Source organism: Vespa velutina, chromosome 2, assembly GCF_912470025.1.
Source record: "Vespa velutina chromosome 2, iVesVel2.1, whole genome shotgun sequence".
In the NCBI taxonomy this organism is placed as follows: domain Eukaryota; kingdom Metazoa; phylum Arthropoda; class Insecta; order Hymenoptera; family Vespidae; genus Vespa; species Vespa velutina.
Genome location: NC_062189.1, coordinates 6,628,652 through 6,653,004, shown reverse-complemented (window position 1 = coordinate 6,653,004; position 24,353 = coordinate 6,628,652). Strand labels below are relative to the sequence as shown.

At 32.1% G+C, this 24,353-nt stretch overlaps 1 protein-coding gene across 13 annotated transcripts in view; it reads left to right on the top strand.

The window, feature by feature from the left end:
- Positions 1–24,353, top strand: part of LOC124957665 — a 241,037-nt gene that overhangs the window by 65,947 nt on the left and 150,737 nt on the right. For 12 of the 13 annotated variants that reach the window (XR_007103702.1, XM_047514785.1, XM_047514783.1 and 9 more), the window contains one exon: positions 956–1,044. The gene's annotated coding sequence lies outside the window, so the exon portion shown is untranslated. Of the gene's footprint in view, positions 1–955; positions 1,045–20,080; positions 20,173–20,285; positions 20,407–20,626; positions 20,751–21,024; positions 21,301–24,353 lie in introns of those variants that run through there. The other variant, XR_007103703.1, reaches the window with a different exon arrangement.

The window sequence follows — 24,353 nt, the reverse complement described above, 5'->3', positions numbered from 1 at the left end:
AATCATTCATTAATTATTATTACTTTCTTTTAAATTAATAAAAGATGAAGATATTTGAAAAAGGTTTCAATGAAATAATAATGAAATACTATTAACGAATACGGAAGAGTGATGAAATAACTAATGAATAGATTAGAATAGCATAATTTATGGACAATACTATTTTTCCATTCGTCAGTTTTAATCTGTTTTTCTTATGCAATCGATTTACTTAGATTTAGAGATCGGTCCGGATTTAAGAGATTTCTTTAGACGGGCAAAGGAATGAGAAAGAGAGAGAGAGAGAGAGAAAGGAATATATAAGTCGTTCTTTGTACAATCCGCCTTCTACTTTTCTCTTCTTATTTCTTCTTATTCTTCTTACTTCTTCTACCTCGGCTAGTCCCATCGTTTTATCTCTTGAGGCTTTCTCAGCGATTAAACGTGGCAAAAGAGATTGAACGTGGCAAAGAAAAAGTGGAGGAAAGAGGGAAGGAAGGAAAAAAAAAAAAGAAAGAAAGTAAGGCGTAACCGTAGTTTCGTAAGATTTTTTGTCTTCCTTCGACGTTCGTTTCATGTATCTCCAAAAAATATATTCGTAACTATATAAGGATGCGAAAGTGTATCTATCAAAGTAATGTAAGGAATTCAGCAGAGAATTGGAAATAAAATAAGACGACCTGCCATTCAATTTCTTCTTCTTTCCTTTTAATTATTCATTCGACATAGAATTTTACAAATATAATATTTTTTTAATCGGCAGTTCTCTTTCTTTTTTTTTTTTTTTCTTTTCTTTTCAAATATTTTCCAAAAGTTTTTACAATAAATTAATTCTACATAAATCTACATGAAAAGCGGTCATTAATCGAATTGACCTGTTACGACATTCTTGCGTTCTGGATCCGTTAGATTAGAATTTTCTATATCGTGTCGAGAACGAATTTGGTATAACAAGTTTCTATCGTTTATTTTCCAGAACACGCGGCCTGAAACTGAAAGCGTGACTTATGAACGCCAACCGAGATAAAGGATCTTGATACGAATTTGTTGGAGCTTGGCTTTTACGTAAGTAGTTCAAGGATAATATAAAATTTACGCATATACTAAATATTCATATTCGTGATATTGATCCCAGTTATATTAACTATAGCTATACTACATACCGAAAGATATAAAAAAGAAAAATCTTTTTCAAACGATTTTCTAAAGTTTTTATTAATTAATTTCATATATCTTTTAATTATGTAGGTCGGTTTAACGATATTAGGGAATTCATGCGTTTGATGATTACAAATATGTTTCTATGAATCGGATGCAATGAGAGCTGTTCTTCTTATCTTGAATTTTTTACCGAGAAATATTTGATCAACGTTTTCCCTGTCTCAGAACGTCAACGGAGAATTCGATAAGCGATAAGTCAAGTAGATAGGAAGAGGGTAGCGATATCGTTGAATTTATATATTTGATTTCACGCGCTTATCTTTATTTTATTACGGACTACTATCGGCTACAATAGTTCAATAGTAGATATTTTTATCGACTATAAGAGATCTTTATTTCTTTCGGATAAGCATACTCATATTCCATTATCGTATACTGACATGTTGTTTTTGAAGTAAAGTAACATAACAAAAATAGGTGGATGATTGTTTCAGTTTGAAAAATATTTTATCGACAGATCGACGATAGAGTTAATTAAAACTGTCAAATTGTATACACAGGCATTGAAAACGTTAACTTAATCAATATGAATTTCAAAGATAATCGGCTATCGATCGCATTTTATATTCAAATGTGAGGAACTAGAAAGCTTACACTTGCGAAACCATTAAAATTTTAGATCCAATCGATTGAAAAGATTTATTCCTTTTCAGTTGTTTCCATCAAAAACCACCGTGCGCAGAAAAATATCGATATTAATGTTGAATGCTGGTTCTTTGGAAAAATAAAAAGAATGGTAGTATGGCGAGAGGGAAGGGGAGGAGTATAGAGAGAGAGAAAGAGAGAGAAAAAGAAAGAGAGGGAGAGAGAGAGAGAGAGAGAGAGAGAGAGAGAGAGAGAGAGAGTTTTCTCTAGTTTTCTCATCTCTTTCTGTCGTTTTACAAAATTCTTGATAGAATGCGAATTACGATTATTACTCGGATTTTTCTCTTTCTCTCTCTCTCTCTCTCTCTCTCTCTCTCTCTCTCTCTCTTTTTCTCTCTCTGTTTCTTTCTTTTATAACGTTCATGTTACCAAACGAAACGCAAAGCACACGTGGTGCACACGAAAAGGGGAATTGCGTTCCTTGTTGCATTTAAAGGAGGTCGATTGATTCCTTATTTTTAGAAAAGCCTAAGATCGCACATATAAAATGGAAACTAAATTTTTAATCGGTTCTCTATGGTATTTATATTTGTATTTTTACGTATTTAGTTATACTTTTTTGCGCGTTTAATTTATTATGTGTATAATAAATAAACTGACGTGTAGCGAAATCAAAATAATTTCTTCTCTCTTATTTCTATAGAAAATAACCAATAATTACGAATAGAATCGATATACATATGCTATAGAATATATTTAGTGTTGCCAAGTAAATAACAAAAATAGCTGAGCCATGCTTAAAATCAACAAACGACTACAAAGCATAAAAATATATTGTTATATTTTCTTATTTGCGTCTGTGATCATTATGCAACGAGTAACCCGGTTCAACGTGCCCGCAACATGTTTCAGAAAACAGGTAGATGCAGAAGAACAAAGACCTTTCAGTTTCGTAATTGTCGATTCGACATTATGAAATCATAATTAATGTCAAATGTTAAAATTATTGTTTTGTCGTAATAGCAGATGAACCAGATAATATAATTTTCTTTTTTATGTCAATTTCATTATCTAATAATTTATGATAGATAATCGTGAAAGAGCGCTTTAAGTTTTTTCCATGGATAAATTCATGAGTTTTCTATAAAAATTAATGGATGAATATGGATGGAGTAAACGGAATGAATAATGGATTCATGATCAAAGCTCTAAAGTGCGAAAGAGTAATGCAGTGCATCGAAATCGTGTTAAAAAAAAAAAGATCAAAAAGAAATTATCCAAAAGGAAATTAGCAGGTGCGAGGCGATAAATTTCTCAATTGTTCCGAATACAAACAATCCTCTGTTAACATCTTAATCCTTCGAAGTCAGGAAAGGAAGACGTTTCATTTCAACCTTGTTCGTACAAAGATCTTGTGCCGATCAATAATATCTAAATAAGAGTTTGATAAATGATTTTATCGAATGCAGGAATTTATCCATTTTATTTGAAAATATCAAAAACCCGACGAAAAAGTTTAACACAAAGATAAAAATAGATAATGATTATAAAATTGACAAATATTTCCCACGTTTGTAGCTTGTTTAGTATCACGGCAACATATCCTTATTAGGTGTAACGTAATGCACGAGGGACCCTTGATAACGGCTCGAAAATAGCAGTCCAAATTCGTCATGGCCAGTAATTTTGCTGTCTGAAAAGAGGGATAGAGAAAGAGAGTTAGAGTGAGAGTGAAAAGAGGGAGTGTAGAGGGATAAGAGGTAGATGAGCTACGCGACGACTATGGCGGATACTGACATCTCTTCCCCCTTAACTCGACAGTGTTTTCGAGCGGGCCGACAATTTATTTTCATTTGCGTTCTACTTACATACTCGTGCGAGCGTATGCAACGAGTCAAACATCGTGTCAAGTAGGATGCTAATACTGGAAAAGCTCGTCTATTTGTATTACGCACCGTTGCCGCTCAAATCTCGCTTCCGCTTAGCGAGACGTTACCTGCGGTAGCTACTCTCGATGAAAGCTTAAGCTAATTTCCCTGGATGAGATGAATGGTACAACGTTCGTAACATGACTTCCTGCTATTACTGTCACTAACATTATTTCAATTTCTCATGTGCGAGTTGTACAATTTAAATGTTCATTTCGTTCCAAATTCTTACTGTTTTATTGTTCTTTTTCAATGCAACATATCGGCTTTTCATTACCATTTTGATCATTCGACGATCATATCGCATCCGAGAACGTCATCTATTATCGTCGACCACATTAACCACCAGTACGTTCATCGATATCCGAACCGGGCATACTGTTCCATCCGTGAATTTTCAATCGATCGCTCCATTGCTGCTGTCGTATCAAATTGTCGATTGTGTCGTTTTGGACGATTCGTAAAATATTGAAGCATACGTAAGTTGAACTATATCATATCTATACTCCATTTGAAATCAAAGCGACAATACTCTTGTGTTTTCAAATAATTGGAAAGGATGGAAGAAAGGTAACGATCAAAGGAAAGGACACTGTAAGTTCTCTATAGTTTCGACAGTAGCACATTTCGAGCGAGATCTTCCCGTGGAATTTGATTAGCATATCAGCACACAGGTGCACGAAGGCTTCAGTCGGAAGGTTCCTAGAGCGCGTGGCACCCATTCTACGGGTTTGGACGAGCTAATTGGCAAGCCGAATTCGCACCTCGAAATACCTTCATGATGTAGTTGCTCTCTCTGTATGTTCTCTCTCTCTCTCTCTCTCTCTCTCTCTTTCTCCCCATCTCTCTTCATGTACCATGTAGGCTTCATGTTTCATGTAGGCTTCGCTGCGCTACTATACGCACCATTGCACGATCAGAATTCGACCATTTGGGCATTGATCTTCCACTTCTCTGTTTAACTGTTTCTCTTTCCTTCTCTTTCTCTCTCTCTCTCTCTCTCTCCCCCTTTAACTATTTAACTATCTACCTCTCTATCTATCTATCTATCTATCTATCTATCTATCTATCTATCTATCTATCTATCTATCCATCTCTTACTTCTCTTCACAATTAACTCTATCATCGTATTAAATTCCTTCTATTATCATACGAACTAGACATGGCTAAGTCGCTTTAAAGAAAATACATTTCGAATAGCTGGAAGTACTTCACTGGTCATTGTTTATTTGCGTTCGAAACGACTCTGAAAGATCCACAGCCTGAATTCAGAGTAGCGAAAAGCGGGATAGTCCGTTTCGAAAGTCCATTTGGTAAAGCCAATGACTATCGAGCCGGCACGATTTTCAACAACGAGAGAATAGCGGATTCGCGTCAGCGAATCGAATTTATATCAAGAGGTATTATAGCACGATATATCTATACTTTTGCGCCTTTTCACTTAAATTCGGCACATCCTGCTTTTCATTTGTAGGGAACAAAAATGCGAGAAGAACTTAGCGAGATAAAATATTCATATAATTAATTTTAAAGGAGAAGGAGAAAAATATTTTTTTTAAGAGGTTTTTTTTTAATATTTGAATAATAAAAAATTAAACAAGAACGAAAAATAAAAAACAGAGAAAGAGAGAGAGAGAGAGAGAGGAGAGAGAGAGAGAGAGACATTAAAACCTTATAAATTACTACGACTGTTTATCGTGAAGAGTTTTTTCTGATTGGTCGTTGAGTTATACAGGTACCATAGTTACACGTTTTAATAAGGCCAAAGTAAAAAAAAAGGAGAAAAGAAAAAAAAAGAGAAATAAAAGAAAGAAAAAAAAGAAAATTCTGCATCATCCACCAAGTTCTTTATGAAACTTTATGAGCCTCATAATGACGCACAGGCGCATCTAGATTTTTACGAACGCGCTGCATCATGAATACTCCGGACCGTGATTAATCAGGTTCAAAGTTTTGAAACGAACGCTTCTTGAATACGATAAAAAAGGAAATGAAGAAGTAGAAAAGATCGACCGTGAATAAGACGTTGCAAAATTTCTTACAAACTGTCTTCGTTAAGTATTCAATGCTTTCTTTTTTCCTCACAACGTCCCTTTCGTTCATTAAGTTAAGAGGGAGGTATACAAGAAATTATTTTTCTCAGTTGCCGTTTCAGAAATTATTACGATGTATTTATTTACGTTACTTATTGTGACATTTTTTTACTATTTCTCGAATGTTCGCATCTCTTCTGTCATTCGTATATTCTCATAATTTGTGTAAGCGAGGATGCAACAAGCGAAGAATAGCTAATATTAAATTCATTTAACCGTGTCATGTTCGAATCAATGAACCGAGTAATGCGAAAATGGTCATCGTTAAATCTGATCGATATTATCGATATTATATATGAAATAATGTTAAAATTGAAATCGTTTTATCTTTACATGTATATTCTTTGAAAGAAAAGCACATTAAAATTGTTGTATGTTGTATTCTCATTTACAAAAATTTCAGTAATATTTCAATGATTTTAGTGATCATAGAACGTTCACGAAATATCATAGAATGATGGGCTTTCAAAGAAATCTTTTATCTCGTTCAATGTGCTACGATCTCAAAGCATTTGCCGAACGTATCGATCTTTCAATCCCAAAAATCGATCGTGAAATACGCACGAGAATTAGCTTGGAGTTCTCTGTAAACTCGTTTTCCAACTGGGGTGAAACGAAACTGATACTCGACTTTTTCGTACGTAGCTATTACGCTTTTTCTCTCCTTTTATCTCTATTTCTCTCTCTCTCTCTCTCTCTCTCTCTCTCTCTCTCTGTTTTTTCTCGTATTATATATGCAGATATACATATAAGAAATATCTTCTAGAATCTATTTTCGAATTTGATGAGTAAATATTTATTAATGTTGGTGAGATTAAAAGAAGGCAAAGTCGAAAATCGAAGCAAAGTAAGAAGGATGAAGAAGAAGAGGATATCAGTAATCTGTAAAGAAAAAAAAGAATAAGGAAAATATTTTAAATAAGAATTGGATGAATCCAAATTAAATGAAAGCTAAAGAACAGTAATTCGACATTTTGTCAAGATCGTGAAATAAAAAATTAGATATTTATAATGGCCAATCGAAAAATCGACAGTGAGTGCAACAAATTACTTAATCAACTAGACATAAGATGAATCTAGAGAACAAAATTGGTTCCCGTCTGTGAGTAAATCTCGAATCAGACGAAAACTGGAAAGATTTGACTTGAGATCGATTTCCCTTCGTGGATTTATGTGACTATTTTTTATTTCGGATCTACCAAAGATAGATTCTATGACATAGAATTACGATCCCGTAGAAGGAAATCGTCTTTTATCCCTCTTCTTTCTTTTTTTTCCTTTCCTCTTTTTCTTCTTCTTTCTGTCCTTTTCCTTTTTTATTTTTTATTATTTCTTTTTTATTTTCTTTTTTTTTTTCCAATCATGAAATTTTAAGGTTATTTTCTTTGAAAATCAACGAACCAGGAATTATTACTCTTATAATACTTTTTTGCATATATCTTTTCAGACTATATTTGAATTTTTCTCTCTTTTTTTTTTTTTTTTTTTGTTTTCTGTTTCCCTTTTATCTGTTCTCCATTCTTATAAGTACATGTGTACGTCAATAGTTAAGCTTTTGTTAGAACGAGCAAACATATAAATAATAATCATAGTCGTCGTCGATGGTTTTTGAAAGGTCGTCCAAGTTTCATAGTTTTGTCTGATTGTTTAAAGTTCTGAATCTTGAAAATTGGAAAGTTTTGTCAATTTCAACAATTTTCATAGTTTCTGTGTTGTACTCGTATACTCAGTATAATCGAGCATTCATTAAAATACTTTACGATAGAATCCCGTTGTGTCTTTAATGAAAAAATTAAAATCATTTCTAAAAATGCATAAAAGATTTTTAATTAAAATAACGGCATGGATGCGTCTTAATTAAGAATACGTGATTATAATAGAAGGATAGAATCGAGAGATTTCTCAACAATTTCAGAATATCGCTTAAAATTTTCTTCTTATCATTCTCGAGATATAAATGTAAATTGTAAATGAGTCATTTACAAACGTAATACTACAAATTAAAATTACGTATCGATGAGCGAAGTAAGCGTTAAATAAACTAACTATGAGTAACTTAAAAAAGAGGTCACCTTCACTAACTGTTTTCTTTCGATGTCTAGTTCAATCGCTAGTTCAACTTTATTTTTTTTTTCTCTTTGAATTCGCAAAACATCGACTTTCCATTTCTTTTGAAATTTATGTAAATACGAATGTACGTATGTAACATAGAATGAAATAGTATACATATAAGAAAATGTCTGTTTTATTTGAAGATTTTATGATTTGGCATAGTATTTCTTTTATGATTAATACGAATAACAATTCGACCATGTTTCTCTACTTCTTTTTTTTTATTTTCCTATTTTATCTTTCTTTTTCCGTATACTTAGCAAAGATTTCGTCTCTTACGGATCATACAAAAAATTGAGCGACATTTACAAGCTACTTTTTCCTTCTTCATTCTCTTCCTCTTCCCCTCATCACGAGAAGACAGCTGTGAAACATTTTTATTTTTTTGCGAAAGGATAAGGAGTTTCGTGAAAAGTACCGAAGCATCTTGACCGTAAAAGAATGCCACTCGTCGACCATTTCTACTACTTTTATTCATACGTTCGTACTTACTTTCTTCCTACACACAACACGTGTGTGTGCGTGTATGTGTGTGTACGAGAGTATATATATATATATATATATATATAGTCTCCTATATCTATTCCTTCTCAACATCTTCTCAACGAAAGGAACATTTAAATTTTACAATGAAGATAATATCGAAATATTCTGCCCTTTTTCAGCGTTACAGTTTCATTTAATTGCCTCTCCGATATGGTAGTTTGCAAAGAGAGGAAAAAATGAATCTCGGTAAGTGTATGCGAGAAAGAGAAATAGAAAGAGAGATATACAGAGAGAAAGCTGTATAGAATCGTGAGAACTAAAAGCGTTCGACAGAATCGGTCAAGGAACAATAGAAAACTTTTTGGAACGTTACCATTTCGTTTTACTGCATCCATTTCGTTTAACGCTCGATGCCGACCAGTCGGTTATTTTCTACGAATTCAAATCGGAATATGTCTCCTGTTTTGTTCATAAGTCTCCAGAGTCATCGTCCTCGTCGCTTCATGATGCATGCCTGACGTCATGCACTTTTATTTCTCATAACTTTATAAATACTCCGTGCTCGCCACCAAGTCTTTTTAATTGAGGAATTTCTGCTTTGAATGAAAATAATGTCATATTAAGACATTCTAGTGTTTATAAAATTTGACATTTATATATACGTGTACATTATTTATTTAAATAATCTCTTTCTCTCTCTCTCTCTCTCTCTCTCTCTCTCTTTCTCTCTCTCTCTCTCTCTTTCTCTTTCAAATAATCGAGAAAAAAGTTGAAACGATCGAAAGCATTAAAAAAAAATTAATTTTCTCTCATATATCCAATCGTATCCGTGCGTTTTTGTTCATTTGATTTTATTCCCTTCTGAGAAAAGATTCGTTTATCATTCTGTACGATTATGATAGAGATTTCACTATATTGCAATTGTAATTATACGATAACATACGATACGATATTTTCCTACGTAATTCGAGATTGTTGAAAATGCTTGAAACGTATTGTGCAATAAAGAGAATACCGTGAACGCGTCGCGCCTCTGGAATTTCGGGACAAAAGACAAGTGGTTTGCGTATATTCGCATTGGGGTCGTTTGCGATTTCAACGGGTCAAGGAACTTATTTGTCTCTGTAGGAATAATATTCATCGTTGACAACCGATTATACATACTACGTACTACGCGCACGTATTGTATATATTCATACGTTTAACGATATGTTTCCTTCCCTATTTTTTTTCTTTATTATTTTTTATTTATTTCTTTTTTTATTATTTTTTTGTTTACATTCGTCCTATTACCGAAATTTAATTTTACATTATTATTTCAATCGTAATTAAATATAGTTTCCTTTCACGTACGAATTGTCACTTATTTTTTTCCTATGGAGACCAAAATACGAAAAGTGAAATGCAATTAGTTTGTGCTTTTTTACCGAACAGTTTTATTAGATACATCTACGTTCGTATTCGTATATTTCTACATATGCGGTATAAAGCACGTTTATATACAAAGGTAAATGTCCATGATTGTCTCTGCATCGGTATCTCTGACTTTTCGATTAATATATTTTTACGAGAGTTTATTTTTGATTAAATAGTTGTTCGATACTGTATAGGATCATTTCTTAGTATTACCAATATCTCTATTATATATATATATATAATATATATATATATATGTAAAGTAATTTAATAAATTTGTAGAACGATTATTTTTAGAGTAATAATGATAGGTTTCTATCTTTCGAAATAAATTAATTAAAATCATTGTAAATATTGAATATATCTAATTGTTAATGCCTTTCTTCTTACGTTAAAGACAAATACATTTTTTCCATTACAACTAGATATCTATAGATATTTCTCGATTAACGTGAAAGTAAGATTTTCTTTTGGTGAGCAATAATGACGTTCCGGAAAAGGAACGAGAGCAGTTCTTAGCCTTTGTCCCATCGGGAAATCCATCTTGGTGTGTGTTGGTGCAAATTGGTTTTCGAGGAAGAAGTAATCTCGTGCTCGAAAGAGTCCGATGTCCCCGTGGAAAAGTACTTAATGAAGTGTACCCGTCGAGGCAAGAGAAAGAAGAAGAAGAATAAGAAGTCATGATAAGAGAAGAGAAAAAGAAGAGTGAAAGAATCGAAATCGTGGAGAGGACAAATAATGAGCCATATATTGAAAGTCTCTTGCGTAAAAATATTTGTGGCAAAAATTTTACATTCTCTTTGACTTTTATTTGATATATATATATATATATATATATATATATATATATATATGTATATATATGTATATATATTATATTGACTTGTCTTTCTTTTCCTTCTTTTCTCTTTGAGAAGATACGATATATCTAATTTCTTAATTCAATTATATAATTTGGATGTAGTACGTTTTATAAAATGAAAATATCACTGTATTGTTTGTTTTCGAAGTTAATCAATATTATCAACTAATATTTATTGGATATCGTATAAAAAAAAAATTCCGTGTACATTTTTTGAAATACTCAACATTGTCAGCAAAAACATTTTGAAAACATCTGAAGTTTTCCAAACGTAACGCTCTTCAATTAGGAATACAAGTGTAAGTGCTTTTCATCTACACTACCTTTTGCTTGTGTTTTCTTCTATGTCACTTTTCTTTCGACGAGAACCAAGTCCCGCACCGTAATTCACTATGGGAATTCTTTCGTGTAGAATAGATTGTCTCTTTTGTTCGACATGAAAACGTGATTTTACGGAGGCAATGATTTTAACGCGTGTATACTGTCCTAAGAAAATTTGTATTTTTTGTTTTAATAAAATTAATAGAATTTAACAATTAGAGCTCGCTTTTATCGTTTATTTTGAAGCAGTAAAACTATTCTGATATTATTATTTGTATTTAGATTAGATAAATATTGAAAAGAATTTATCTTCTACGTTTTTATCTCTATAATTTTTATTTAGAAAACATTTTTTCATTTTTCTTTTTCTTCTTCTTCTTCTTTTTTTTTTTTTTTCAATGATACTACTAATTCGCGACTGTTTTTTCTCGAATAAGCCATATCTAAGAACACACGTGCAAGATATTATCGTAAAAGAGAAGTTTTAAAACCGGCGACCTCCATAGAGTGAAATATCTTATTATTTCGTAAGAGCAAAGTCACTTAACGGTACCATCGTGTCTTTCTCATTTCTAGAGGAGTTTTCTCCCGGTGCATTACGTAGAGATCCGTTGTCGGAAAAAGCGAGGAACGGCCGATGAAAAATGTCCTGAACGGTAACGCTCTGAGGTCAAGTGATTCTTTCCTCGTTCTCGCCTTTATCGAGTGGCAATCGTCGAGACTAGTTCAAATTTCGCGGCCAATCGGTCGCACAAAAGGAGAAGATATTCTTCGTTTCACGGTTTACGCGTTTTGCTTTGGATAAAAATTTCTTTTCTATCGGAAAAATAAATAAGTACTTATAATGTGGATATTCAGTATATTACATATTACATATTTTACATACGTAGAAGAGAACATTTTTAATATTGAATATTTATCGTAGTACATCGAAATTGGTAATTTTAAATTTAAAAAAAAAAAAAAAAAAAAAAAAAAAAAAAAAAAAAAAATATTAAAAAATCATCGAAGATAAGAGAAATGATTCGCTCGAAAGTTAAGGTATTGAAAATCCTATGACAAACATTTTATTTTATGGATTAAAGCGATGCTCGTTTTGGTTCTCTCTGTTCGTGCTCGGTCAATGCTTCGAGGTCTTATTAACTACAACAACGATCGTTCAGTAGTTTCTGTAGTGCGGGTGAATACCGTAAGACTGAAAGTTCATAACTTTCCGAGTTAGGATGTGGGTGGAAGAGAATAAGAGAAGAGGAGGAATAAGAGAGAGAGAGAGGGCAGGGGAAGGGTGGGCAGGTGGATGCGACCCATAGCTAAGGTGGTGACTTTAGACGATGTTAGTAAGCTGCTAGAGCGTTTCGAAGCTTCGGTGCGGTTCGACGACAAACGAGCCATCGATCATCAAGTCTTTCGCGCTTGGCGCTCCCAAAGGCTTGTCTCCATTGACGTTAACGATCGTGCGCGTGCCACGGTTGTAGTAGCACTGACTGCCTATAAACTTTCGCTTGGAACGACGATTAATTTCGATAAGAAACTTTAGCCGGTCATTTTTCTTCCGTTTACAAGCTTTTTCTTTTGACAATGTTCGTTCGGAAGCTCAAAGATCAAAATCTTTACTCAAGAATCATATATCGAGGCTTTAATTTTCAAAATTGATTCGATGATGTATAAATATTTTCAAAAGTATATCATTATAATTTTAGATTATATTTTTCTGATTAAAAGTTAAATCGTTGTATCGTGTTCACCAATGACACATTTTATAATGCGTCTATTAAATGACGTCAAAAGATATCGATCGTTTTATACGCATACTGATAAGAGCTTTTATAAATTCCTTGGAGATTTTCTCCGAAGTCAGGGGCTTTGTAATATCAGTCATATTGTTCGTTGTCACATATTCTCCGGAGCACAGCCCAATGAAAAAGTTAATTACCCTTATATCCTCTCTTATGATCATATTTCTGAAAGCATTATCACTAAAAAATTGTGTTGCGTTAAACCGAGAACTTTTGTTGGTTAATTCTCACTTTCTCTCTCTCTCTCTCTCTCTCTCTCTCTCTCTCTCTCTCCCTTTCTTCCTCTCATTTCCCTTTTTGTGGCCTACTTTTGAGAGCGAGCATACAACATCCAACCTGGAAAAATCGACGGAGTTATACACAATAAGGATAAAAAGATGTGCTAGAGCTTTTTCAAGCTCTCAAACGTTCGCAAAAGTTCGAAAAAGATAATCTACAGAAGAAGAAAAATAAAAGAAAAAATGGGCAAAAAATGTGATGCACGTATGAAAAAAGAAAAGAAAAATAATATGGACTGATTGCTTTAGTATCGCGGGTTTTCAAAGAGAAAACGAAAGGCGAGCCTGGCTGTCGCGAGCTCGGTGATAAACGCGCCATTTCTGAATTGGATGATTGTCCCTTATTACGCGCGGGTTCGCCATAATTGTCTTTGCACACGCTATACCGACGTACGCGTTCTCCCCCTTAACTTAACTTAACTCGTCGCAAAGCGTTGACCAAACGAATGAAAGGAATATGTCGTATACATACACTTAAGCTAGCTAAAGTAGAATGAAAAAAGACGAAGAGGAAGGAAAGAAAGACAGGAAGAAAAACGTTTCAATGCCACGAAAGGAGAGCTTTTTAGCATGGCATTTTGCTTGAGAAATTCAAGGAGGTCTTTCGAAGCGAATCGATTTCTTGGAACTAGTCGAATTTCTAAAACTACATCTTGTACTACCTATGAAAGAACTTCTTTTCTTTGCCGCGGGCTTTCGGAGTTGCATTTTCGAGAGAAAGCTGAACGAACATCGTGAACTTCAATTTGGTTTTATCACCGCTAGCTTCGCCCTGGATAAACGTTCTCTTTCTTTCTCTTTTTTTTCCTTTTTCTTTTTCTTCTTTTTTTTTTTGCCCTCTTTCCTTTTTTATTTTCTCGCCTTTTTTCTTTCCTTTCGTTACGGCTTCGTCCAGATGTAACGGCGAGTAAACGCTAATTGCTCGTTGCGGCCAAGGCGGGGAGGAGGCAACGATAATTGTTTCCTGGCAACGCGTGTGGTTCCACCCTATTATCGTTTGTGTTGAACGCTATTAGATACATATATATGTACGCGCTACGTTGCTTTTGCCTACATCCCACATTGATCCTTTGATCTGCTTTTTGAGAAATTCACTACGAGTTCACTTGATTGTGAAAAGAGTTGAATTTTCAAGTTCCGTTGAAAAAGTAACTGAGAAAAAATAAGATGAAATAAAATAAAATAAAAAATAAAAAAAAAAAAAAAAAGAAAAAAAGAAATAAATAAATCATTTTAATAGTTGTTCAACTTTTAAAGCTAAGTTTTAATAAAATTGATTTTATATTTGAACAATATTACAATTTTTACAATTTTACATAATATTAAATTAACCCGACAAAAATATTATTAAATATTTATTTTACAATTTTGGTACAAAATACGCCGATCCTCATTTTTTATTTATTGTTTGAATTTATTCATTTTCATCTTCAATTGTGGTTATGAAAATTAAAAGAAAAAATATCACTTTAAATGCGATTATTTTCTTGCGCCATATCTTTGTATAAAATTATTATCCTACTTAAGCAACTTTAATTTTATTTGTTCTTTCTTTAGACCACACATTTTTAAAGCGTACGAGAAAAATCCGACACTTAAACGGTAGATTCTGGTAGTACCGGAAGGACTTCTACGACGGTTCTTCCTTTCTTTCTCTTCTCTTTTCTCTCTCTCTCTCTCTCTCTCTCTTTCTCTTTTTCGTTCTCGTTCTCTTACTTCCCGATAAAGTAAGGCACACGGACGTTCGTGAATTATGTAACGAGCGGTAATCGACTCGCTTTACGATGCAAATTACCATGAGCGCGTTAAAACATAAAATTTCTTCTGATTCCTTCGCGAAGGTTCTTCGCACGTTCTCCACTTTTACTGTTCGTGCGTTACGAGTGTTTCTCGGAAAAATACGAAGAGAAAAAAAAGAATATAAAAACAGAAAAAAAAAAAAAAGATAAAAAAGAATGTGTTTTAACATTTATATTAGATTGTTTTTTAAGATACTTTTTTATATTTTCTTTTATTTTTTAGAAAAGCAATCATAATCTCTTTTAGTAAAATAAACTAGCGGTTTAGAACTGCATGTGCATTAATATCTGCCGATAAAATAATTTAACAAACGACGAAGCGATATTATCGTGGACTTACGTCGCGCTTGTAATTGATCACGTTAACTCGCTTATCCAACAACTGGTTGGTTCGTTTCTCAACAAAGACTTGTAGATTTAATAGTAATATGAAATGCATTCGTTGCAGAGCTTGCACGCGATAAAAATTAATGGCTATCATGTATAGATATCGTTCTAGAACGGAGAAAAAAATTAAGGATATAATTAAATAGGTAAGTAACGTTATCGTTGTTACCTTCGTTAAGGTATTATAAATAGAACAGTTTTTAGCCATTTGGTTTACCACCGTTATATCTCTCCTTTTGCTATAAATATTATTAATAGTAGTATTATTTCTATTATTATATATCGTCTAATGTCTAAAGTTGTTGGCTGCTGTCATGTTTACCAAGTGCTTCTTCGAAAAGAGAAAGAGAATGAAAAAGAGAGATGAAGGAAAAATGAAAGAAAGAGAAAGATCACGCACGAATTCTTCATCAAAAATGGTACTCGAAACTCGTCGATCAAAGTGCGATAAATTTTCTCTATCGTCCTGGAACGGGGAGTCACGAGTTGCTTTTAATTCGGTCGAATTTATCGAATTGCCCTTTTCCTCGCGAAAATACCCTTAACTCGCTCTGTTTCGTTGTGCGAGAACTTGGATTTTACGCTAGCTTCCAGCGAACGTGTATCTTCTATTCCTTTTCTTCTTTTTTCCCATTCTTCCTGTTCTTCCTTTTTTCCATTTCTTTTTCTTGCGCACGTGACTCACCTAGAAATGAACTTTACCCCATTCACGATGGGAAAATATCCTTTGCACTCTCGCTACTTACAATTAGACAGCTCTTAGCGTTTATCTTGTCCTTCTTTCTCCCCTCTATTTTTATCTTTCTTTCTCTGTCTTTATATTTTTTTCCTCTTCTTTTTTTGTACTTTTAAGTCGAGTTAATTAAAGAACTCAGCACCGTCTATATTATCGAATTAGCACGAAGGATCTCTCTCTCTCTCTCTCTCTCTTTTTTTCTCTACCACTATCTCTCTTTCTCTCTATCACTATCTCTCTTTTTCATGTTTAATATCCTTTCGAGTTAATCCTAAATGTATGCACTTCACAATTGGTCTTCATTTATAAAACTTTTTAATACTTTACCTGTAAAATATTTACATCGAATTACGGCAAATATTTGGATATTAAATAAAGATATTTTAGCAATGACGAAAACAGAAAAAAAGAGACGAAAAAATAATTTTTCGTTCGGCGGATTTTCGTAAAATCATGTTGAGTTCCCACTTTGGATAACGAATGTAATCTCTCGAACGAGGTCACCGTGGCTTCATAATTTCCGCGTAGGTTGATCATCCTCGTAGTAGGTACCTGGTACATTTACTTCGACGGTACAACAGCAACGACTCGCTTTCTACCCTTCCCCTTCTTCTATCTTACTCTCTCACACTATCTTTCTCTTCTCTATCTACTAGTTACAGAAAGCTCTGCAGCATTTGTACATCCTTGATTATTCGCAACTACTCCACTCGTAGTTCAGCTGTCAGAAAGATAGGTGCGCTTCCACTTGGGCATTGCATCTTCACTGGCAGGTATTGCATTCTACCACGGGATAAGCCCGTGTAATAATTGATACAAGCTCCGCCAGGAAATCATACTCGTGAAACAGATGCGATCTCATTTCGTCTGTCTCTCAATTTTCTTTGTATGTTTATATATGAATATATATATGTGTGTGTGTGTAAGTGAGTGAGTGAGTGAGTGTATGTGTATATATATATATATATATATATATATATGTATGTGTGTGTGTATTCCTTTACCGAACTCTCTAAATCGTACTTTCTAATTCGTGATGAGATTCCGTTCATTTCCGTCTAAGAAATTATAGAATGATTGTAAAATTCTCGAGAGAAGATTTCACTTTCCATGAGACTTATATACCATCGATATGTTATACTATTGACAGACTATTTCTATTCAAAAAGAAGAAATATTTAAATTAATGGTAATTTAGAAAAAAATTCTATGCATATAATACAGGTGCTGAATGTTTTAGAAATTATTGATAGCCTTTAGGAATTCAATTATTTTCCATTAAGCGCCATAAACCATTCATTAAAATCTACTGAAATATATAGAAGACACATATGTACGTCATCGCCAGAAATAATCTCTCATTTTTTATTAATGCGACCGATGCGACGTCGGCCGTTAATTTGAAAAAAGGAAAGGAAAAGAAAAAAGTAGAAATATCTCGTTGACTCAAGAATTCTCATCGTTCAATAAAAAAAAAAAGATAGATAGAGAGAGAGAGAGAGAGAGAGAGAGAGAGAGGAGAGAAAGGAAAGGAAAAGAAAAAGAGAATAGAAAAAAGAAGGAAGAAACGTGGTGACCACATGTTTTGGGTGTTATCCCTCAAAAAAAAAAAAAGAAAAAGGAAGAAAAATATGAAAGCCAAGACGTCGGAATTAGAACCATTTATCGGTTATCCGTATCTGTCACTTTAATTTTATAGACCGGAGTATTCTATATCTTCATGAAATATCAAGCAATGTATGATACTCCGTAAAGCAAGATGAGAAAAGAATTACAGTGGTACACTTTTCTTCTTCTGTTTATCACAGTAGACGGACTTTGGCCTAGAAAAGAAAAAAGATATTCTATTGTAGCATGGGCTTGGCTTAATGCACAATAATTCATTACCGTAGTTGCCTTGGCTTCACCTGTAACTTTCAGCACGAAAAAAAGGGGAACGAACAGAAGGCTTGGCCATAACTTTATTCGCCGGAAACTCTCGCGTACACGTAGAAGAATGATACAGAGAGAGAGAGAGAGAGAGAGAGAGAGAGAGAGAAATAGAAATATTCCCCTTTTTACACAATAGAAGAAAACTTCTTCGTTTCCTTTCGTTATTCTGTTCGAAAAAGTGATATCTTTTGTCACTCGGTTAAAGTTTCCTACATTATAAGATTCTTTCTTCCGATCAATAAAATAATTGATTAAATATCTTATTGACACATTAATTATTGTCCCTTACCTTGGAGAAAAATAAAAGTAAACGATTGCTAATTTAATTAAACGTTTAATTGCTTGTGCGACGGAAACTTTTTGCGAACTCGATCAAAAGACAGTTCAATCAACGTTAGAAGAAAAAATCGATACCTATAAATGATTTTGTTGAAAATTAATTAAAACACGTTGTTCGCTATTATACGTATTCGTTCGCTCGACATAATTTTAGATGAATTTATTTTTTGCAATTATCATAGAATTAAATGTCGAAAATTGTGCCGCCGTTTTTGTAGAGGAAAGAAATAAAAGAGAGAGAGAGAGAGAGAGAGAGAGAGAAAAAATACACGAACCTAATGCCTGGGACTCGCATAATGGGTAGAATTTATCTTTCAGTTTTAATTAGTTGGCGAAAACGAATATATGGCAAAATTGAAAGGTACTTAGAGTTGATGCAAAATCTTTTTTTTTCTATTTTATTTTTTTTCGGTTTTATATGAAATCCTGGTAGGAGTGTCATATCCGTGAATTATATTTATATGTTTTCTATGACGTTAGAGAGTTTGAGAAAAGTACATCTTTTCTTTTTTTTCTTTTTTTTTTTTTCGATGTAAAATCCCTCTTTATCTTTCTATTTCCCTTTTTACGTTTTCATATCATACTAATTACGTTCTCTTATAATTCAAAAGTGTATAGCAACATTAAAAAAAAATGAAGCATAAACGAAGAATAAAAGGGAAGTAAAAAATAGGAAAGATGTCCGCGGATGTGTCATAAAGTTAACATAAAAATAAAGAAAGAGAATCGAGATTTTTATTTAACGACTGTCGGATTCACGGATTTAAGATAGTTCATCGCATTTCGTATGAAGCATGTGGACTTCAGTGACAGGTATGGACAAAATATGAATTGTGAATACAAACGGAGAACGTTGTCTTCATCATGTGTCTATCGTATCGGTCTATAAGCTTGTTTGGTTATTCTCCTCTCACGCATACATAACAATTGATTTCGTGTGAGTTAGAATACGTATTTTAGTAGACTGTAAACTAACACTTTTCAGTCTATCATATTTATGTGTATCTTTCTTTGATGGTGCGTCTCGCAGTGATCCGTTCTAGATATGACGTCGATGCGTATTTGTTTTAAAATCAAGGCATGAAAAATAATAAATATAATTATTTTGCTGTTTACCAATTCAGCTGGTTTTTTAATCCAAATTTACACCGTTAATGAGAACAGGCGTAATTTTTGACTGCTTTTAATGAACCAGATCTCATTTTAAAGACGAAGCTTTAATCTATAGCGTTGTTCCAGCGAAGTTTTGAAAAAGCTTTATTTGCATTAAAAAAGATCGTGTTAAAAATGGTATTTTTTCTAGAATAGTTTATATACAAATAAGAAGCTTTTCCAAAACTCTGTTGGAATATCGCCGTAGATTAAACTTTCATCTTTAAAATGAGACCTTATTCATCACAATTTCTCGAGAATTAGTTTTGTTCTCATTAACGGCGTAAATGTTGTTTTCTACACTTTTCTCGAAGAAAAAGTTTAATACAGTGGCGTTCCTTAAAATTTGTGGCAAAAGAGATGAAACTTGTACTTCCATTACTGATTTCCATATACACGATTGAAGAGTATATGTTTATGTCTATATGTTTGTTTGCCTTTTTTATGTACGTAAATAACTGATGCTCAGATTTTCTGAACATGTTCAAACGCAAAGTTTCATGATGCTAGCACGGAAAAGCTACGGCAATTCATTATATCATTTTAATGAGATTTAGCCAAATGTTTCTATGGCAAAAATAAAGAAATACGTGTCCAATTGTTTATGTCAAGGGACTTGAGTTTCTAAAATATTATTAAATTTTGGAAAAATTTGTAGATTCCTTTTAGATTTTATATACTAAAAAGACGAAGGTTCTACAAACAATGCGTAACATATTTATAAATATCAAGATTCGTAATAAAGAAATCGTAAGTACTCAAGGATAAATAAATTCAGATGTTTTTTTTTTTTTTTTTTATTGTATCGATATAAATGAAAATAATGAATTAATTTATTTTTTTTTCCTTATTTGATAATTTAGTAAGGTGTATTATCCAATCTATTATATTTATCTCCTCCACTGATGGCTGATGTGAATTTTGCGGTGATCTGTGCTAGATAGGACATAGCAGTAGTATAATTTTGTTCGATGTCAAATGCATGTAAAGTATATACATTTGTCGATTATTTTCTCAAAATTACTAATTAGTGAATATATATATTATATATTATTTTTAATAAAGATTAAAACACGAGTTCGTTATCACATTATCTACGACATTTTTCTTTCAGCGCTATTTTGTTATGATTTCCTTTATAGGAGTTCACTTCATATTATTATTATTATTAATACTGTTATTATAATAATAATATGTAATATAGGAATAACCAAAGAAGCTTATAGACCAATACGATAGATGCATGGTGGAGGACAGTGTTCTTCGCTTGTATTCATAGTGTATTTTATCCATACTTGTCGCTGAAGTCACACACGTATGAACAAAAGGTAGTGAACAACTTTAACACATATGATAATTAGTATATAAATTTGTGAATTTAAAGAAATTATATTTAAATTTAACTATATCTTGTCTGTTCGCCTATAACAATATTATTGACAATATTATTGACAAATATTATTGACAATGTAAAGTGTTAGTACTTTAGTGTTTAATCAGAATTAAATTGAAGGAATTTTTTAAATATATTGAAATATCCAACCATTCGCTCGGTAATACTTGCGTTGCGTAATTTACTATTAAATTTCAATATATCGCAAGTATTACCGTGTCAGGTTTCACTACATGGAAGTTGCTGCATGTGGAGACCCACGGGCTAACGGTGATTCTACTCTAAAAATCCGTGTTCGTGGGATAATCTAATCGAATTTTCGTCCAAATAAAACGAAGTTCCCGGTAGGATTTTTAATCGCGCCCACGAACATGCACGCCTGTGCCCGCCGACACGTGTGTAAGTCTTCTTCCTATCCTTCCCGTATTCTCGTGTAAAAATCGATAATGAATCGAACCATTCGATGATATTTCGAATTCATTCGATCGTAGATGAATTTATCTCTCGATAATCCAGTCAATGATTTCTGGAAAAGATAAGAAGATGAAGAAGAGAGAGAGAAGAAATATGAGACAGAAAGAAGAGTTGGAGAAAGAAAAGAAAAAAGAGCCGAAAAAAGAAAATAAAAGAAAGCCAGAGAAAGAAAAGAAAAGAACGTGATCCTGAGACAGCAGCACGCACAAAGGCTCACACCCATGGACTTATAAGTAATAATTAATAAGTGTAGATAAAAATAAATAGGAAAAATGAGGAGCATAAGTGAGATAGAAAAATTTTTTGTGCGTTTCTTCAAGAAATAATTTTAAAATTCTAGCATATCCAATCCATTTATTTATTCAAATATAATTAGAAATGTAAAATGTAAGTACTTTAATGTTGAAATTAAATTGATAAGAGATTCTTGAAATATGCAACAATTCACTCAGTAGTACTTATATACCATAAGATATCGATATATTGCAAATACTATCGACCCAGGTCTCACCACGTGGAGATTACTGCATCTGGATACCCACAGGCAGACGAGAACTCTATAATTCACGTTCACGTGATGACATGAACTTAGTAAGAATTCAGATCCCAATTAAATATTAGTGAAATAATCCTATTTATTAATTATTCCCTTCCGAGTTCACGATTTATGTTTGTCAAAGGATTAAATCGAATTTATTTTATATTGATCGTGTCTTATGATATTTGTAATATTGTTAAGAATGTTCTATCGTTTAAATGTTAGTAAAATAATTTTATTTCTTAATTATTTTCTTTCAAATTCGCGATTAATATTTCTCGAAAGATAAAATTGAATTTATTTTACGGTCACATCATAATTGGTGTCACGTCATCTTTGTAATATTACTAAGAATTTTACGATTGTTTAAATGTTAATAAAATAATTTTATTTATTAATTATTCCTTTTCGAATTTAAATCTGTGTCTATTTCGGACGATTGATTTTATGTCAACAGTATTGTAAGATCTACTTGTATTTATGAATTTTAAAATCATCGTTTCGTTAATTTGCATTTATCACGTATAAATCTATATTTCCGTAAATTTAATTTCACAATTTCTGTAAATTATATTAAATTAATTATATCGAATACAAAATATTCTTAATCTTTAATCTTCCTATAATGCGGTACAAGCGAAGAACAAGGTATGTATTTAACTGTGCAGATTCAGTGTTTTATGTAATTGCCATTTCTTATTCGTTTCATGATTTTAGAAACTCTTAATCTAATGACTCTAATATAATTTAATTTTATAGAAAAGAAATAAGAAAAGAAAATGTATATATGTATATATGCATATGTATAGATTACTTATAAAAAATAAAATTCTGAATTTAATTTAATTTAAATTTAAAAGAGAAAAAGAAACAATGAGTAATTCTCGATTCTAATTTAAACAAATATTCTTTTCCTGTGATGCGTGGCAAAGGAAGAACTTGGCACTTGTTCTTGGTGTGCTCGTTTTAGCTCCATGTGCATCTTTATTTAGTACAGTTTCAATGGTTCTCACAATTGCCATATCATACGTTTCGTTACTATGATTTTATTATAATTTAATTTTATTGAAATAAGAAATATAATAGTTATGAAGGATAAAATTATGAATTTAATTTAATTTAATCTTAAAGAAAAGATAAAAATGAAAAATTTATGACTTGACTTTAACGTAAAACTTGATTTTATTAAAATAAAATTATAATTTTAATTGTATATTAAATAAATATAAAATATAAAATAAATATAAAATAAATCATAGAAAGAGAGAGAGAGAGAGAGAGAAATTTATATATTAATCGCTGAAAATCCTGTGCTTAAAATTGATTAATATATTCTACAGCCTACGAACTGTGATTTTTAAACTCTCTTTGTCTTTTATCAATTACTATACTCGACTTTCTTCTTTTAAAACCGATGACTCTATTTGACATTCTTCATTCCAAAGCAATGACTCTATCGTGACTTTTCATTTACCAACAAAATTGATTAAATATTTGATTAATTGTTATTTAAAAATATAATAAAAAATTCTTGAAAGCTCCTTCTTACAAGCGATTATTTTAATTATTAAAAAACAAATCATACAATTTCGCTTGTAATTCAGAAACTATCCGTCGCGAATGTTTTTCTACTCATTCATTTATTAGAATTCATAAATATTTGTTTTTTATTATTTCCGCGCGAGAAAAATATTTCAAAATGCATTAAAATATTCAAAATTTGAAATAATTATAAACGCGTTTAAACAAAAAGAATCTATCCTGATCTAATAAATAAATCAACAAATAAAAAACCATTCACGAGTAAATCTCCTAATAAATTTACTCGTGTTCATTTAATTAATTATAACCAATTATTCGTGCTGATTCGGACCTTTTTTCCTCGACGTGATTGAGTGATCGGAGGAATTTAAAAATTTCACTTATTATTTAAGAAGTTTTACGATTCGTTCGCAATTTAGGCCGAAATTGAAAGTGGATGATTCATAGATGGTTGAACATGAGGTAGGTCAACATCAAAGTTGATTAAAATCCTCTTTAATGATGCACGGACTCTATTACGCGATAGTTATTTTTTAACAAACGGTTACTAAAGTTAATTCGCTAAACTCTATTATTTTTCATAAAGACAGTGTATGCGATTGTTAAAAAAGCAAAAAACTTTGCGAACAAACACTGACTCTAACGACTGTATTGCACATAGTCAATGCAAAAATATTTATAGTTTAAATCGCGAAATGTGAACGAACAAATTTCTACTTGGCAATATTTTAAATTTAGTGAAATAAACACTCAATTACATCATTGCTTCGCCCGCAATTGCAATAATGTCCTGAAAGAAAAAAATAAAAACAAAATTATTAGTATCACTAATATAATAAGAAACTGTATAAATTATTGAAGCAAATTGTGATATAAAAATACATTTACTTTAAATATTCATTGATGTTTGTAGCAAAGATATTTTGAGAGATTATCGATGTTTACTCGTCGGAGGACAAAGGAGAATTGATCCGTTGATCACTA